We start from the raw sequence: 17408 nt of genomic DNA, 5'->3' as shown, positions 1-17408 counted from the left end.
CCCCTTCCCTTCCTGCTCTGCACTGACTGTTTTCCCGGTGGCCTGCAGCAGCTCTTCTATTTGATTAAGGTTAGAGACACCTCCTCCACTGGGCTCCAAGTGTCTTCTAATGACCTCCTGGTGTCAAGACTGGATGCCACCAACATGCTCTTTGATATTTAAAAAAAAAAAAAGCAAACTAAAACAATCATATTAATCATAATCAAATGATCATTTATTGAATACTTATAAGCCAGGCACTGTCCTCAGCACAGAATATATATTATCTTTATCAATCCTTACCATAAGCCTTATGAAATTGATATTATTATCATCCTCATTATGATTATGAATACACCTATATTACAGATAAAATAATTTGTTTGAGGCCAGGAAATTAGCAACTGGCAAAGCTGGGATTCAAATTCTGCTCTCTTTGGTTTCACTACACTGCTTTCTTCGAGCTTTCTAACACTAAAACTGTTATTATTCTCACTTTGCAAGTGAGGAAATTAAGGCACAGAGAGGTTTAGGCCACAATGAGAAAGCAGAAGATGGGATTCAAACCCAGATCACTGGGATCCAGAGTCCAAGGGCACACCCACTGGAGCTGAGAGCAGGCAGTCGGTCCCTTACGTCTCCTCCACACCACTGGAGGGGGAGCAGGAGCCCATTTGCTCTCAATTATTTTCAACACAGAAATAAGCAATGGATGTTGAGGGAGAAATCAGGATCTTGGTAGAGAAACAAGGCATCATGTTTTTTCTGTAGAGTTGTAATGAGACCCGATCAGTATTTTGAGAACAATCTTCCATTCTTCTCCATCAGCTGAACTTGATTCTGGGTCCTCTGCCTTCACCTCTCTTCCACCATCTCCCTGGGAAACAGGACGTATTCTGCTTTCTTAGGAGGAGTCACCAATTACTGCAGGGAACAAGAGATCCAATAACACAAAGGTCTGTGCTTTTCTGCTCTATAAAAGGCAAACTCTCATCCAACCATTCACACTTTACTGTACAAGTAACAACGTAGTAGAAGACAGCTCTCTGAACTTTCTAAAAGCATAATTGGGGCCAAAGGAAGTACCAGGGCCAACAGAAAGAGATGCTATAGAAACTTCCACCCTAGCATCACTGTAGGCTCACATCGAATGCACGGGTACTAAATGTATAACTGCTGTATATAGGAATCCATATGCAATGTCATTTCAAGAGCAAGTGTTATTGCTTCCATAAAAAGAACTTACATAAACAACTTCAAGTGATCCCCAGCCTTTACTTCCTAAGCCAATTTGTCAATGTATGAGAAAGACACCCTCAAAGTGATTCTCCATTAGGGTCACAAGATGGTAAAAAGGCATGTCCCACAGAGATGGCATTTGAAGCATTCATAATTGACAAGCCCATTGAAGCAACATCAGGTGTTTATAAAAGGTGTTTGGAAATGTACTTCGCAAAGAGTCCCTTCCTCTTTCACTGAGTATGCCAGCCCACATCCTCTAAGGCAGTTTACAGAACTGGTCATTACCTTATTTAGGTAATGCATTTACAATATTAAAAATCAATGATGCTGCCATGTTCCTTTATAAAAGATTGAGCCACTGCCTGCATTTCTTGAACTTGTGCCTCTAAAGGAAATTTTTTAATGAAGTGACCAAGTAATTCTTGTAAAATCAGATTGCATACATTTTCTTCAGTTTGCCTCCCTCTTCCTCCTCTTTTGCTATAACTTTTCAGAATCAAATAACATTTATTCGGGGACTTTAGTGGAGGGAGGTTTTATAATTGCTTGGAATTTAGACTGTATCTTAGACAGGAAGCAGAAGTTATGGGGCGGGGTGACAGAATTGGATCTCTGAGCCAGGTCTTTCCTCCAGGCTCTTATGCTGAGAGTATGAGTTTGCAGGGACCTAAAAAGTATGTCCTTGTTCCCTGCTCAGGGTCAGAACAATTGGGTGATAGACTCAGCCAATAGTCTACCTTATTATAGAGAAATGTCATTGCCAGAGCTCACATCCTGCATCCCTCTTAGAAAGCTATGTGACCCTAGGCAAGTTACTCAGTAGTACTTTCCTCCTCAAAGTTATTGTGAGGACCAAACAATAAAGCATCTGTAACTAGCGCACAGTAAGCACTAAACATGTGTTAGCTCCTGTTAGTATTGTCTTGCAAACAGAGTCAACTAAAACATAGTGAAGCTGGACACAAATAATGGTAGAGTTCTGCACACATGCGCCTCCAAAAAGAACATGAATTTTGAAAGAGTTGGGGCTTAGAACACAATACCCCAAAGTAAGGTGCTTTGGCATACTGAGTACTTTGAGGTAAACGAGGTTGGAAGACTCACAAGCAGCCTCAGAAGCAGTCTTTCTGACCATCTCCTGCCCTCCTGTCTCCTACTCCTCCTTCTCTCCCAAAGAGAGTCACAAAAAACAGAACCCCTCTTTCCCAAGAGAAGTCATAGACACTAGAACTCCTCTCCTTCAAAGCAAGCCATAAAACCTAGAATGGTCTCTCTCTCCCTTCTTCCTTCTCCCTTGAAGATCCTCATTCCAGAGGGGTCCTGTTACATATCTGGGGGAAGGAATGCTATGCAGAGAAGCCAGAAAGAATCTGAACAGAAGGGTTTCCCCCCTCAGTCTATTACCACTAGAGCACACCCTTCTACCCAATCACATTTCTACATAGCTGTCCATCCATCATCGAATCGAAGCATAAAGGTAGACAGTTTTCCTGGGGGTCTTTGGGTCTTCATTTCTGAAAGCTCTCATACTATGTAAAACTTTGATTTAAAAAAATTATGTGTTTCTCTTGTTAACATGTCTTTTGTTGTAGGAGTGTTGGAGACCCTCATGATGGGTGAGAAAATGTATCATACCTTTTCACCCCTACAATAGCATTGAAATTCTAATGTAGGAGCACAAAGATAACCACACCCCCTTGCCAAGGCAAAAAAGATAAAAAGCTTGAATCCATAATTGTTTATGATACTAATTTCACTTTTATGGACATGTTGTGAGTTCTCCTTTACAGAGTCTGGTATTGATTGTTCCTGTATTGTTAACTCATAACCAGACCATATTTGAACACATAAACTTTAAAAGAGATAATAAAGAAGAGACACACTCTTGCATAAGTATCATTTCTCCTGGTTGAGTGGAATACTTAAACACTTAAGAAATCTGTGCAGTTACATGACCAGACATTAAACCTGGATTGTGATGATTTTGGAGGTCACTGAGCTTCAGTTAAACTACTCTGCACTGGTCAGATCACATCAGGACCATCCCAGCAAGTTCTAGGGCCATTTTTAAGAGTGTCATTACCAAACTGGAGTTTCTCCAGGTAAGTGGGCCCAGTGTATTATGCAAACCCATAACCATAGCCCATTCGGATTAATAGAGGGGTTGGAGAGCTTAACCTGGAAAAAGAAGGCTTAGGGGGTAGGGTCTTAGAACAGTTAAAAGATTGTTACAAGCAAGGTAGACTTTTTACTTTTGTGGTGTGTGTTTGTTTCTGTTGCTTATAACAGAATATCTGAAACTGGATAATTTATAAAGAAATGAGATTTATTTCTTATAGTTTTAGGGGCTGAGAAGTCCAAAGTCCAGGGAACACACCTAGTGAGAGCCTTTTACGTGGTGGTAAATGCAATGCAAGGTGTCACATGGTGAGCATCGCAAGAGCAAGAGAGAGCTAAACTGCTCACTCACTTTCTTTATAAAGCCATCAGAACCATACCCATGACCACCCATTAAACCATCAACCCATTACCCCATCAATGGATCAATCCACTCTGTAGGGCACAGTTCTCACAATCTAATCACCTGTTAAAGACCCTACATTTCAACTACCATAATAAGATTTTCTATCCTCTTACCACTGTTACAATGGAGATCAACTTCAAGGAGTTTTGGGGGAACATTCAATCCATAGCATCAAGATTTTATAGGGCTCAGGAGAAATGAGATATATAGAGAAATACTTGGTAAAGAATACTTAAAGAGCTACATGAATGTTGGATTTTTTTTTTAAGAACTTTCTAATGATTAGAACTGTCTGAAAAGGAGTTTGGATATTATAGAAGGTATAGAGAGTTCCATGGGGAGCTGACAGCTCTATTGTGAAGAAGACTCAAATATTGAATGGGATAAATCTATGAAGTTGGATTTCCGGGGGAAAAAAGACTCTGAAATTCTGAGATTTTCATGCAGGGGATTTTTAGGGGGTGCTCTCAAGAACAGCACCTGTGAGGGGTGAGGAAGCAAGATACTCAAAGCAAAGAGTCGAATTGCAACAGTTACAACAGTTGAGCAGCTCCAGTTGCAACAGAGGCCTTAGCCCATGCCACAGAGAGCTCTGGAGCTGGGAGAACCCTACAGAGTTTTCACAATTGAGACGAGGAGGCTGGGCTTATGCATCTCCACTTGGACCAGTCATTGGCTACGATCTGCTCCAAGAAAGGAGTGTAACCTTGGGCAGAGGGCAGTGAGACTCAGCTATGAGGCATCAGTAGCCACTACCCCAGCAGCTGGGGAATGAGCACTCACTACTGAATGAGGAACCTGGGCAGTACAATACAGCATCATTGCTATAGGTTACATGACCACAACAATATTTGCAGTAGAAATAATAACAATGCTTAATAATAGAATAAGATCACATTTACTGACTGCCTTCTAAGTACCAATTCTTACCCCTTTAATACATTATTTCATTTAATCTTTACACCGATCCTAAAATATAGTTATTCCCATCTCTAAATTACAGGTAAGAAATCTGAGAATCAGAAAGGTTAAGACATTTATTCAAACTTTCACGGTTGGTCAATAACAGATTTGGAATTTGAAAAGGTCCATCAAACCCCAAAGCCTGGGTTACTAGCCTTTCGGATATGATCCCATTTGCCAAGAGCCTACCATGCTTTACATATATGGTTATAGATTTTACATATATGATTCCCAACATTGCAACTCTGTTGGGTAGGACTCATGCCCCCCAGATGAGGAAGCTGACATTCAGAAATCTCAGGTCATTGTAATCTGCCTAGATAGGATTCAAACCCAGGTCCATCTGACTCCAGAGTCCATGTGCTTCCCTGAAAGCCACATCACCTCTTATAAAAGGCACTTATCACTCTAAAAGGATCAAATTTCAAACCCAGAGGGCTACATACGGTACAAGCCTGATATTACCCTAACAGCCCAGAGAAGCTTGAGGGAATAGCAAGAAAGATCACTGCGGGTTACATGAGTCCTTATGGCCTCAGATATTTGGAACCACTGGCCAAGAAGCTTGGAGGAATTCAGAAGAAGGAAAGGGGACGTCTATTCTCAAGTTGCCTGCAGAGCTCAAGCACAGCAAGCAGGAGGCCGCAAGCAACCAGAGTTTGTCTTTCATTTATCGTTATCACCTTGCTGAACGATTGCCTAAGGGGGAGAGGAATTTAAGCCTCTCAGTCCCTTCGTCACAGTAGAATTATATTCTCCTGTGTATTAAGAAATTCATTAACCTCCTAAAACCTGGGTCTCTAAGTACGAGTACAACAATCATCAGGGCCATTCATTATATGTGTTATCTGAGCTCTCTTTGGGGATTTACAACATTAAAGTCCACCTGGATTATCCAGGAGATAACCTAAAATGTGACTCACCCAGGTTGCTAGAAAAAGGTAGAAAGACAACAGCTTATTTTACCCCCAAAATGGTTTCCGAAAATCCTCAGACAAGTTGATATGCAAGATCTTAGTAGGTGGTGCCCCATTTATCCCTCATTTCCTGCCATCCCCACCGTGGCCTGCTATGGTTTTAGTGAGAAAAAGCACCAATTTTAGAGGGAAGTAACCATCGTTTCAGTGCTGGCTCAGTTGTATGAACTTGGACATGTTTCTTAAGCTCACTGAGTCTTGTTTTTCACATCTGTAAATGAGAACAGCAAAAGCAATATTTGTAAAAGTGCCTGGCAAAGTGGGCTGGTTTGTAGTAAGCTCTCGAAAACAAAACAAAACAAAACAGACATGAGGTCTCTTCTCCTTTTCCCTTCTCTCTCTTCGTTTCACTCAAATGATAAAATCTAGGTACAATCAGCACAGAAAAAAAGAGGAAAGATTTCAACACAAACCAAGCCAGAGAGTAGAGAAAGTATATTATCCAAGCTGTATTGTTCCATCAGGCAGCACTTTTCAATCTTAGTTAAAGCCCTGGGAATTTTTCATTTCATTTCAACAAATATCTAACAGGTGCCTATTAGCTGACAGGACCTGGGATACAAATATTTAAAAAAAAAAAAAAAAATCAGACCAGCCCTCACACAAGAACCAATGCTTATGCTGTGTCCCTTTCAGTCACTTGATGGAACTCAGAAAGACTTCATGTATGCATCCCCCAGAGTGCTGTAGATATCACCTTTTTCTATTCATTGAAAACAAGCTAATTAGATTTTTTTTTTAAAAAAAAAGTGGTCCTCCTGAGGATACAGTATTTGCATATTCAAAAGAGCTGCATTGTCATGGAAGCCTAACTAATACAGCAAACGTGGTTCTTAATGACCTAGTTGAAAGAATTTTTCCTCGGACAGGATTCAGTACTTTAGCAGGCATGTAGGAACTGCATCCACACCCCCACTTGTGGGAAAGAACAGAGATCTGTGTTTTGTCCTAGAAGGACCTTCCACATTCAGTCTGGCTGAAACAGAATTCAATGATTACTCTAACCACAGGTTCTACTGAGAATTTGAGGAAATTACATTCCCATGTCCCCCAAATGAGGGAAAACCAATTAAAGCACAATTCATTATTATATTCTAAATATGGGCCAAATTGTGTCCCCTGAAACCTATTAACCTATTAACTACATGTACTAGAAATTTGCTTTCACGTGGTCCTTAGCAAGGTTAGTCTGTACTGGAAGTTTAGTAGACAAGTGAGATCAACAGGGTCCTATAAGTGGGAAAGGGTCTGTGAGTTCTGACAGATGGGGAGAGAGAAGGAAATAGAAGCAAATTATTAAATATTTATGCAAGACTTTCACTATAAGAAAACAAGGAAGAAGAAAGAAAAAAAGAGAAGAAAAAAGAAAATAAGAATAAGTTGAAAGAAAAAGAGAAAGTGAAGGAGAGGTATACGTTGAGTTCCTTCTATATGTTGGACCTTGTCCTACTGCTTTATGTATGTGACCTCATCTGTTTTATTATGCCCATTTTACAGCAAACTGAATCTGTGGAGGTTGAGTAATTTCCCAAGATCACATACACTAGAAAATAGCTGGGATCCAAAGTCTCTAATTTTCAATCTGACCATTCAAGAGCAGAGCTTATTAAAGGTAGTTTTCATAGAACTTGCAGTGTCATTCGTTTGTATGTTTGATGGTGCTGATACTTAGACAATTCAACTGCCTTATCCCTACCCCATGTCAACTGACTTTAATCAGCTTTAATGAAAGCCAGTAGAAGACGGAAGAATCTTCTTTGGGATTCATCAGTGGGAAGGAGAATGGGATTGTCAGGTTGCTCACCAAAGGAGCCTGAGCTGTCTGGCCCCAGGGGTTGAATATCAGGAAACAATGAACATAGTCATTGATTTATTGCTAGAAGGGGCGAACTAAAAGGATCTGATACTTGGCCACCAATCGAGATTCATTGATTTAACAAATATGCATAGAACACCTACTATGTTAGGTATTTTCTAGGTGCTGATATACAAGACAGACAGTGCCCTCATGGAAGTTACAACCTAGTGCAGGTAAATGACAATATAACTACAAGAGTACTAACTGCTACAAAGAAAACAAAGCAGGATAAGGGGCTAGAATGTAATGGGTGGAATGGAGGTTAGTGTAAATTACTTGAGATAGATCAAGGATAGCTGGGGGAAAGATTCCTGGAAGAGAGCATAGCAAAGGTAAAGAGGGAATTTTCTCAGCACAAAGAAAATCAAGAAAGCTGGTGTGCCTGGACATCATGAGTAAGAGGGAAAGTGTATGGACATGAATTTGAGGCTCTGCCTATCTCTCTAAACTGGCTGTTGGAACACTAAACTTATTTCCTTTGGACTCATAGTTCAACTACGTTTCCCAGCCTCCCTTGCAGACAAAGAATTTCATTGTAGAGGGTGTGTGATACTCACTATAATTGGGGATTGGAAAAATAATATGGAAGCACAAAAGATGTAATCATGGGCTCTGCCTGGGGGCTCAAAGAAGTCTTCATAGAGGAAATGACATCTGATTTGGGTCTTGAAAGATGAATAGGAGTTTTCTAGGTAGAGAAGGAGAGGCAGGGCAATTCAGGTAGCATAAATAGCACATTAAATGGATCAGAAATTCACATCCTTTAAAGCATGAGGGAGCCAATGAAGAATTGTATCATGTATATAATTAACATTTAGGGGAGAGGTTGAGTGGCAGACATGGAGAATAATGGCAATTCGTGGTAATGGGCATACTGATGGTATTGATCTGATCATCACGTCTTGGGCATAGGTAGTGACGGTCAGCTTTGTTCCCCATGAATGCACATAATCAATTTTTTAAAAATTAATGTTTCATCTCCATAGCGATACTATAAGCTCCTAGAAAGCAAGAGATGCCTTCAATTTCTTTTGTCTCCTTCAAGTTCTGTGCACATAGTAAGAGAAAAGAAGAGCAAAAGTAAGGGAGGAGGGGAAAGGTGGAGGGAGGAAGGGTGAATGATACATGTGGCTACAGGCCACATACCCATCCTCAGTTACCCAGGGCTGGTCCCACTGCTGAGAGGGAACATTCAGGGTTCATGTGAGTTTTATTTACCCTAAGTACATGTTCATTTCACACCATCTGACAGCTGTTTTAGGTCATTTCACTCGTGGTTGGAAGCATGATCAGGCCTGAAATGCAAGCTGTAAATAGTGCACATTACATAGTAAAGTTGGATTTAATACATGGTACGTTTTATTAGCGTTGCAACATTTATTGTGTATTTTAAGTTGTTACTGATTTTCATTAAAAAGGGCACTTTTATTACAAGTACATGATGCCAGGAAAATGAAACCCTCCCCCACCAATGCAAATTTGGATTAATTTGCAGAAAGTAACCTGAAAAACGCAGCTGGATTTTGTTGGCTCAGACTGTGCTTCCCCAGCGATCCCTCATCCACACACCTCTGAACAAAGGATTGCAAAGGGAAATGGAGAGGATCCTCACCTGCACCGGGGTGGGTGCCAAGGAAACAGAGCATTTCTGATACTTTATTTTATTTTTGACCATAAAATTAATGAATAAATGACTCCAGCTGCAACTCAGCTAATATGTCAACATGAGAGAGTCTTTTGGATGCAATAATATTATTTCTTCAAGTTTGCACCTACGTGAACAGCCCAAACCTGGCATTTCACTGTGGAATTTCCTGCTACTACAGATTGCCTTCAAAACTATCATTTGGCATTTCAAATACAGTTGGCCTCCATATCTGTGGGTTCTTCATTAGTGGATTCAACCAACTACAGATCAAAAGTATTTGGGAAAAAAAAAAGCATCTGTACTGAACATGTACATACTTTTTTTCCTTGTCATTATTCCCTAAATAATATAACATAATAACAATTTACATAGTATTTACATTGTATTGAGTATTATAAGTGATCTAGAGATGATTTAAAGTATATGAGAGGATGTGTGGGGCTTATATGCAAATACTACACCATTTTTTATCAGGCACTTGTGCATCTGCAGATTTTAGTATCTGCAGGAGCTCCTGGAACCAATGCTCCACAAATACTGAGGGACAAATATCATCTTCGCTCCAGTTTCTCCCTCATCTTTTTCCTGGACTCATATAACCTCTCCTTATAATTTAGAGATAAAAGCGTATTTTGCACTGTTCAGTATGATAGTCACTAATCATATGTAGCTATTTAAATTTAATTACGAAACTTTTAAATTAAAGACTCAGTTCCTCAGTTGCTCTGATCCCATTTCAAATGCTCAATAGCCACATATGGCTAATGGCTACTGTATTGGATGACACAAATACAGAGCATCTTCATCATTGCAGAAAGTTCTATTGGAGAGCACTCCTCTCAATCACAGGCCCCTTCAAGACCATAGAATTAAGTGCTCACTTGTTTGCATGACATGTCCCATGTCCCCCCACTTTCTCCCTTCCAACAGCCCATTTCTATACCTCACACCCTGAATGTCTTGTGTTCGAGTTCCTCTGACCTCTTCCAGACTCTAGCGCCTTCCAGCTTCCAACTTACAACCTCCAGCTCCAACCCCATTCCTGCCTGCACCTGCAGAGACTTCCCTTCACATTCATTCATGCATTCATTCATTCATTCATTCATTCATTCCAGATGTATTGCATGGCAAGTAAGCGTCCAGCACTTGTTTGCTGGGACCTAGGGATGCAGAGATGAAGAAGGCTCCACTCCTTATCCTCAGGGGCATCACAGTCAAGCAGAGAGCACTAATTATAACCCTTAGTTGTTGAACAAGAATTCACAAATCAAATCACATTATTTCCCTGCTTAAAGACCTTCAATAGATCACTATTTCCCAAAGGAAGGGTTAAAAATATTTGCCATAAATTATTCAATCTGGGTACACATTTTCAGGGACTAATCTTTTGCATACTTCATGTATGAGGGGTAGAAAAATATCTCTGATCTATTTACATTTTTCTTAGGAATAATATCATTTCTTTTAAACTCCTATGAGATGACACTTTTGAGAAATGTATGTACCTCTTTAGAAACAATTGGATGCCAAAAGACATACCTCAGAAGGAAGAGGCATGAGATTCTTCCCAGGGAGGCCTTGGGGGCACTAGAAACAGATAAAGCTTGGGCCATGCCCAAAAGTGGTTTGTGCAAGTTGAGCCTCAGAGGGCAGTGGGGCTGTGAATCTCTGCTGTTAGTTCACACCTCCCTGGGCTGCCTTCATGCAGTTGTCTGACCTCATCTGGGCACAACTCTGCTGCCAGACCACATCTGGGCAGAGAGGAAGAAGGAGCTTACCCAGCCCATTCAGGACAACAGACAAAAGCTCTTTAAGTTCCTTGCTATGGTGTTGTTTGTTGTTGTCATTATTATATGTCTACATAGGCACTAGCTCTACTTGGCATTCTAGAAGGATGGGCAGAGAGATGAGGTAACTTCCCTTCTGATGAAGACAACCTCAACAACACCAGGCTCTGTCAGCTCCAGCCCCACTCAGCTATCTACATGCTGCCCACCCCGGGAGGATCTACCACTCCAGGCCACAGGATCTAGGTCTCCAATTGGATTCTTCCTCTCCACAAGGGAGCAATATCTTGAAATAACCTGGTGGGCAGCCTCTGGACAGGAGGGCCTAGCACCTCAAGCCACCTGGACAGGAGGGACTGATACCTCAACTGGTTCCTGTTTAGACCATCCCTCTATGCTTCCTGTATCCCTTGCATCAACTCGGACTCTCAGATGTACCTATTCTAGATCCACTTTATTATATCTGGAATTACAGCCACCTAGAAGTCTTTTAGTAAAAAGACTCCTGCCCCATGTACAGGCTGTGCAGAAGAGTGAAGCCAGCTACCAATGGGCTGTGGCAGCAGTAAAATGCATAGTGGCTGAGGATGTGCCCTCTGAAAACAGGCAGCTTGGGCTTAAATCATGAGTTCACCAGTAACTGACTGTGGCATCCTCAATTTTCCCATCAGTAAAGTGGGGACATCTATACTACCTAGTCCATAAAGCTCTTGGGAGGATTCAATGAAATAATTCAGCTAATAATCCAGACACTCAGCATGGTATCTGGCTCCTGTTATGAACTCTGTAACTGTCAACTACTTCTCTTATTAGACTACAATTTCTCTCTCTGTTGTGTGGAATATACCAATATTTATAAAGCAAATATATTTCACAGGGCCTAGTTTCTTGTAGTTTCAGGTTTAGCCTAACTTCTTAAAAGTACATATAAAATGTTGACCTTGCAAAAGACAGAAAACTTTCCCCAGGCTATAGTCTCTGTTGTAAGATAAAGAATTGTAACACAGCAAGGTTGCTGGTTCAAGAACAGACAAGCTACTGATTGATATGTAAAGATACTGGGAAATTGCTGTATGGAGACAGATCAAGCTTTTGTTGGTGGATCCGACTTAACCTTTTGCAAATCGCATTATGTAATGTCACCTTGCTTATTTCAATGGTGTTACTAGTTTTCCATTTGTTTGCCATAATTCTTCCAATATCCTTGTGTCTTTGTAATGGTTAAATCAACTGAATTTTCTTGTAAACCTTCTTTGTCTTTACAATAAAAGGGAGAGGCTAACCTTGGAAGGGGCTGCCACATTCAGTTTGGCTCCTCCTAATTGAGAAATTACTGAAATGCAATCCATCCAGGCCTCAATGCATACATAGTGCTTGAATATTCACATAATTTTTTTCTTCGTATCCGTTACACAGAGAAAAGAGGTGTAACACTGTTGGACTTGGTAATATGGACAGCCAGTCCCTGGAGGTTGGGCACCTTCTGTCTCTTTAGCTCCTTTCAATTTCTACCTTCCAGGGAAGAATATAGTAGCAACAGGTTGGCCCACTGGCAAGAAAGAACTGAACGTCCCTCACTCAGACCTCAGGAGAGCTACAAGAGTACACTGGATCAGCGATAGTAGACAGAGGTGGTAGGAAGCTCCCTTTCTGGTTGCAATCATCACTTAAACTTGAAGGCTCTCACCCTCATCCCAAGACCAAGTCTTAGCAGAGTTTCTTCATGGTAGGACTTGAGGGGCGGCACTTTTAAAACCAGGACCTTTCTGGGAATGAGTATTCTCATCCTTATCCTACCATCACATTGAGTGGTCCAGGAGATGTGGCTTTTCAGCACTTTAAGGCAGCCTGGGGTTGGGTGAAGTCACCTCTCCCAAACATATAGCTCTTCTCTGTAATTTGAAGTCTGAGTATTTCTTGGGCATCACAAAATAGAATAGCTAAATAATGCTATGATGAAAGCATAATAAAATCTTCAGACCCATGATCTGCCCCAATCATTTGCCCTACCTACTACTCTTAAGACAAGTTAAAAGTTCCCAAGTGGCCAAAGGCAAACCTTAAACCCTTCCATGGGAAACAAGTCATTCCATAGTAACTTGTAAGAGCAGAATAACTTTCCATGGAAGCTGGTCCAGGAAGACCAGGGACATAGACAGAAGGTCCTAGCGAAGTCTTAAGTAAGTTTGAGAATAGCTAGCAGAGCCATATTTTTAAGGTGGAGGTCTCCTCCTTGTTCACACTCAATTCTCCAGATTTTCATGTCTACCAAGCTGCATTGTGCCCATAACAATTGGACTTAACTAATGTCCCACTGCCCCCTCTGAGCTGGTCATGGCCTTGTTCCAAACAGAACCCAGGTGCAATGGACACAGGAAGGAGTCAGTGTCTGGAGAACTGACTAGAGGTTAAAGCCCAAACTCCTAACCTGCACCCAAGAACCTCCCCCAGGGATGAGGTCCCAGCCTACTTTCCCAGGTACATTCTGTTCGGTGCCCTCTGCTCCAGCCTCCCTTCCCTCTGTTCTACAGGGACGGCATTCTCAGAACTCTGAACTTGGTGCACGTGGGACTTCTCCGCCAGAATCTTGCTACTTCTCCTCCTGGAGAACTCCGTCTCCTCTTCAAGGTCAAACCCAAATATTACCTCTGTGAAGCCCTCCCTGACCCTCCAAGTCAGAATTAATTCTGCCACCTTTCTAACAGTTGTAATGCAACTTAGGGTGTTTTTAAAAATTATCTTTGAATTGTGGATCCCTTAAGACTGATAAGAAGGTGGACCCTCCTCAGGAAAATGTTCATAACCACACATAATTTCAGAGCATTCAAAAATTTCCTGAGTTCATCCACGGACCAATTACAAATTCCAACTCTTGCTATTTTTTTCAGTCACCTGCTATCACTAACATTTATGCCAGGCAGAATATTCTGGATAATTGGATCTCCCACAAGGCAAATACACCTCTAATACTGCCACTACAAAAGGGTGGTCCTAGGGGAGGGGGATAGTCAGATGACTTTGGTTCTAGGTAAGACGAGAAGTTTCTCCTGGACCAAGTGTCCCTTGAAAAGTTCTTTCTCGACACCGGAAACCGCTCCCTTGCAGCATGTTTCATGCCCTATGGGACATTGTCTTGCCTCCTGTACTAGTTGAAAACTGCCCATGTCTATGGAGAACAGAGACAGCTGTCAGGGGAAGGGAAGGGCACTTTTCATCTTATGATGACCTCCTTGGGGGTTTGAAAAGTTTTGAAAACTGTGGAGGGCTGTATAAAAGTACGATGACTCTGTGGATGGAGATTGAGAACGAATTTGGTGACGGCTGCACCATTGTACTCCTTCAGGGCTCAGATGGTCAACTATCTAATACAGATCAAACACTACCTGTGCCCTGTCCAGGAATGTGTCCTCCTTACTGGGATGCAAGCTCCATCCCGTTCTTGCTCCAGGCCAGTGAGTTTGACTCTAATCTATCAGTCTTTTAGGGTACCTAGACTACTGTGCTAGGAAGAGGGAAGGGGTGAAGGGGGCTGAGAAACTCAATCCATATTCCATCTGGACCACCATTCCACCAGGGCTTGACTCCCGTCTGCACACCCAGATGAGTGCCGGACCTCACACTCGGATGGAAGATGGGATTTGCTCTCTTGCTTCAAATGCTTTGCTGGTTGTGTTTATTGGCCCATTAATTGTCTGTCTGTGTTTTTTAACAGTCTCAGTCCTGGAAAAAAGCTGCAGACAATGATTCCAATGTGACTTTTCAGGGTGATGGAAATTAAAAAGTTGTCCAGCCCTGGAGAGCATCAGGCAGTGTAACAAGGTTCTAATGTGAAGCACAGAGCAATTAGCAGGGAGATTTACCTCCCCGTCTTAAAAGCATTTTTATTACTTAATCAATCACAAGCAATTTCTAAACAAGGCTGGGGTTTTACAAGGAGCCATAAATCTCTCCCATTTACTTCCAGGAGAAAGAGCAGGAAAAACAGACATGACATTCCAGAAGGGACAATTTTATCAGTTAAAACAAAAATTGCACCCAAGTCACTTAGGGAACAAAAAAGTGGGCAGGAGGTAGCTGCAGGATCACAGAGGATCCAGGGAAAGAAGGAGTTAGTTGGGGGCAGGAGTGTGGTCATGACAGGGGGCCCACGTTCAATCCCGCCTCTCCTCACACATGCCGCAGAAAGAGGAGCAAGAAACAGAACATGAAAGAAGCCCCCGAAGGTGACCAAGCACATCCGCATTTCATTCCATGGCAAAGGGCTTCCAAGATGTGGTCTTCCTCTGGGCCTCAGTTTCCCCATCAATAAATTGAGAGAAGTTGGACCGGATTACATGCAAATGATTCTCAGCCCTGACAGCATATCAGAATCACCAAGGGAGCGTTTTTAAAACCCATTGCCAGGTTCCTACCCAGTCCAATTAAATCAGACTCTCTGGGGCTGAACAAAATGGTCTTTAATCTCATCTAGTTCCAGCTTGAATATCCAAGCAGAAAATCTTATTTTGAAAATGAAATGCTTAAAGTCCTCGCAGCAGTGATCTCGGCAACTAATGACAGGGACATTCAGCTGCATTCACACATTCACTCTTCCCTCACTTAATAGGCTCCTCCTGTGCCCTTCCATGAACACGTCCTGGGCCTATGGATGTGTGTTTCAGTGAGAAAGGTACCCCCAGCTCTTGTTTAGACCAAAGAAGTGTTTCTGGAGGCCTCAGGTAACAGGCGTGGAGGTTGGGAACAGCTTTCCACAGACAAATTGTCAGCACCTTTCAGCTTTGTTAGATCATTATTTTCTCACTCTCAAAACCTCTCTGAAGAGTAGTACAGCATCATCATTTTGCCCTTATGAGATTATACTAGGCACAGTCTGGGCAGAGAGGGGCACCCGGGACCTGGCCCCAGCACTTCAACTGGCTCCACCCTCAGCAAATGCAGCAGAGACCAGGCAGCCATAGCAGCAAAGGAAAGAACCCATTTGAAGTGATGATGGATCTGCCATAAACATTTTCTTGGGCTCATGAGTGACCCATCCCTAAAGTCACCATTTAAAATAGTAACATCTGGATCAATAGTGAATTGAATTGTCCCCCCAAAACTCATTGAAGCTTGAACTGTTTCCCCAAAGTTTTATGTATTAGAAACTTAGCCCCCACTGTGATTGTTAAGAGGGTAGGAGATCAATTATGGTTTTGAAAGGTGGAGCCTTGAAGAAGTGATTGGATTGTAGGATCGTGCAGTAGCAAATGGATTAAAAATGGTGGTCAGGGGCATGACTCTGAGGGCTTTAAAAGAAGAGGAGAGACTGTCTTTCCTCCTCTCTGCTTTCTCTGCTTACACCATCTTGCAATGTGAGACCACTGAGTTACTCTTGCCACCACCAGATGGACTTTGGACTTCCCAGCCTCAGAAACTGTAAACAATAAATTTCATTTTTCTTTATAAATCCCCCAGTTTCAGGCATTTTGTTATAAGCAACAGAAATGGACTAATACCGGGTCCCTCCAGAGAGGTGGCCTGCAGCAATAGCTGTGCTTGGCCTGCCCTTTCCGTAGTCTGAGGTCAACTTCTTTTCTTCAGTTCAGGGCTGACTGTCACTCACCTCCCAAATTCTGACCCCACGTATTCTGGTCTGATGTCCTTTTGCCTCTTAATTTTACCTAACATCTCAGATTAGGAGGAAAAACATATTTTCTTCTCTTGGTCATATGGAATTAAAATCAAGCTCAAATACGTTCATCTATACAAGGTTTTCCTTTCTTATTCTGAACTTGCTAGCATTTACATACCTCTTATATGGAGTATATCACATCCTGACTTTAATTATAATATTTGTACAATGGCATCTTTCCTTCCAGATTGTGTATTGTAGTGGAAAGTGCAAGCTTTTTGAGTCACATGAATTAAATCCCAACTCCAGTCCTTACAAGGCTGTGTGGCTTTGAGAACATTATTTGACCTTTCTGAGCTTCAGTTTCCAACTCCATAAAAAGTGAAGATAATAAGACCTACTTCACAGCACTGGTGTAAGAATGAAAGGGGACAGCACACATCAAGTCTCTAAGTTTACCAATGTCCGGCTTCAAGTTTAGTGCTCAGAACCAAACAAGTACCCCCACTGCAGTCTGTCAGCTGGAGCGCATGTGCTGGTGCTCTGGCCGGCAGAACTAAGGAGAGGAACACGATCTCGCTCGGGTAGTGTGAGAAGTGCAGAGGGAAGACACGTTCCAGCCTCGGGAGTGTGGGGGTCGAGGGGCTGTCCGCTGGGAGGGAGGGCCAGTGCCATCGTTGTTGGGTAAGTGGGTACATTGAAAAGTCTCCTGCCTACGAAAACCTTCTTTACCTATTTCCCACGTTACACTATTTCCCACTGCTCCTCTGGCACCTTTCATGATTGCTGAGAATAGTCATGTCAGTAGCACCTTATTAT

The 17408-nt window shown here is 42.0% G+C and overlaps 1 long non-coding RNA gene across 2 annotated transcripts in view; it reads right to left on the bottom strand.

Annotated features, from left to right (window-relative positions):
- Positions 1-237: 237 nt before the first annotated feature.
- The window catches only part of LOC134372123 (uncharacterized), a 41015-nt gene continuing 23844 nt past the window's right edge, over positions 238-17408 (bottom strand). For both annotated transcript variants that reach the window (XR_010022896.1, XR_010022897.1), the window contains exon 3: positions 238-903. This is a non-coding gene — a long non-coding RNA (uncharacterized LOC134372123). The remainder of the gene's footprint in view (positions 904-17408) is intronic.

The sequence above is a fragment of the Cynocephalus volans genome, chromosome 3 (genome assembly GCF_027409185.1).
Source record: "Cynocephalus volans isolate mCynVol1 chromosome 3, mCynVol1.pri, whole genome shotgun sequence".
NCBI classification, from domain to species: domain Eukaryota; kingdom Metazoa; phylum Chordata; class Mammalia; order Dermoptera; family Cynocephalidae; genus Cynocephalus; species Cynocephalus volans.
The sequence above is the reverse complement of the archived record's forward strand: the minus strand, read 5'-3'. Positions and strand labels throughout refer to the sequence as shown.